The sequence below is a fragment of the Fonticula alba genome (assembly GCF_000388065.1).
Source record: "Fonticula alba strain ATCC 38817 unplaced genomic scaffold supercont2.3, whole genome shotgun sequence".
In the NCBI taxonomy this organism is placed as follows: Eukaryota; order Rotosphaerida; family Fonticulaceae; genus Fonticula; species Fonticula alba.
This window is the reverse complement of record NW_009242973.1, coordinates 741,663-743,647: the sequence shown is the minus strand read 5'-3', so window position 1 is coordinate 743,647 and position 1,985 is coordinate 741,663. Positions and strand designations below refer to the sequence as shown.

General features: G+C 64.4%; 1 protein-coding gene across 1 annotated transcript in view; it reads left to right on the top strand.

Moving 5' to 3' along the window:
* The window catches only part of H696_01957 (hypothetical protein), a gene marked incomplete at its 5' end in the record, with an annotated part of 7,288 nt that overhangs the window by 2,365 nt on the left and 2,938 nt on the right, over window positions 1-1,985 (top strand). The window lies entirely within an intron of this gene.

Sequence of the window (1,985 nt, the reverse complement as noted above, 5' to 3'; positions counted from 1 at the left end):
GAGAGGCACCGAGACAGAAGGAGGAGGGCGAGGGGCAAGGATAGAAGGGGAGGCCCATGTGAGGTGGGAATCTAGCACTCAAATAGTGGCCAATTGGTTCGCTAGCCATGCGAGACCCGGCAAGCAAGCGTGGGAAGGAAAGGGGGATTCACCTCGCCTCCGAGACCTCTGGTGAATAGCGCCCCCCCTCCCAGGAAGAAGCAGAGTCCAGGCCGTGGTTACGCGCGCACCTGGGCCCACGGGCGGGAGGGATGGAGAGGCTGGCCCCCTGGCGCCAAGTGGGCGTGCCGGGTTGCACATCTTTCGACGATCTGCGCAGACCCGGGGGATATAGACCCACTTGGCACTCTGACACCCGGCTGTCGGTGTGACAGCATACACACAGACACAGACACACACAGACACACACAGACACACACAGACACACACAGACACACACAGACACACACAGACACACACAGACACACACAGACACACACTAGCGTGCGCGTCCGCTCGTACAGACACGCACGTTGTCTCGCCTTTTCTCGTGGATTGTCCAGCTGCGGTGGGCACCGAGGCGCATCCTTCGGCCGCCGAGAGGGGAGGGCCTCTTGTTCGCTCGATCGAGAGTGGTGTCCGGCGGGGCCCGTCCCAGCCCCATAATGCAGGCGTGCCCTTTCATGCCGGTGTGACAGCCCCCCCCCCCGCCCCGCATCCATTTCACCATACTACCCCCTCGCCCTGCTTGTGCCTCCCGCGGATCGCTCCGGTACCCTATAAAAGGCACCGGGATGTGGCCCTTGTCAAGCCAGCGTCCATCTAGAGACTTCCCCACCTCCTCCAGGATCCACTGTGTGAGATTCTGCTGCGACCGAGCCTGTCTCTTCTCCCCCTTTCCTTCTCCCCCCTTCTCTGTTTCTCTCCTCCTTCCGGCATCCCCCCCCCTCCACTTCTCCCCATTCCCCTGTCATCCTCCTCCCAGCCCTAGCTCCCACAAGAAGCCATGTTTTCTCTCCTGAGAAATGCCTTCCTGCTCCTGATGCTGTCGCTGATTTGCGCACGCGCCGCGGAGACCACCATTCGCGTCAGCAGTACGACCCACAGCCGCACACGCATACGCGCACACGCACACACGCGCACACGCGCACGCACACGCGCACGCACACAAACCCGCTCTCGCCTCAAATCCTGCTCCTCGCGTGGAAACATCTCTAATTCAACTGCCGCACATCCCCCCCCCCCCCCCCACAGAGCTTCACATCGATGGTGATGTGCTTGCCGAGCGGTTCTCAGCCGCCACTGCCACAGGGCTGAGCTCATCCTTCCAGCTGGAGCTCAGCACCCCGCTGGTGCTGGGCGACAGCGAGGAGAAGCTCATCCTCGCGCTGGAGGCCGACGACGTACGTCTCAATAGGGGCACGAAAGCACCCCCGTATGCCGGCCCTTGGAGGACGCGCAAGTCCTAACGTGTCTCCCCCCCCCCCCCTCGCCATACCCGACCACGCAGTTTTCCACCCCCGACGTGCACATCATCGGCGCAGCCGAGAAGTACGCCACCAACACCGGAGTCGATGTCAAGTACTTCCGTGGCAAGATCCACCTTGGGTCCATGGCCGCCCCCTCGGTGGGCCACGCGGTCCTGGCCCAATCCGGGGACTTCCTGGTGCGTGGCCGTCCTCCGACCCCGCGCCGCCTAGTCCACAATGTCGCCCGAGTTAAGCATCCGTCTTTTTAGGTCCCGGCCATTAACTGTATGTCGTGCTCATTTGTTTCCATCCCCCGCGCCGGCCCGGCCCGGCCCGGCTCTCCTGGTTCTCTCCTCTCTCTCGCCGCCTACGCCCCCCCCCCCCCCCCCCCCTTGCCCCCCCGCGCCCGGCCCGGTCCCTCCGCGGACGGCGCGAACTGACATTCCCTCGCCCCAGCTGTGCGCACGGACGTGTCGCCTGCTCCCTTGTTGGCACGGTGGGGTGTCTCCGCCGCCGCCGCCGCCGCCGCCGGGTGCC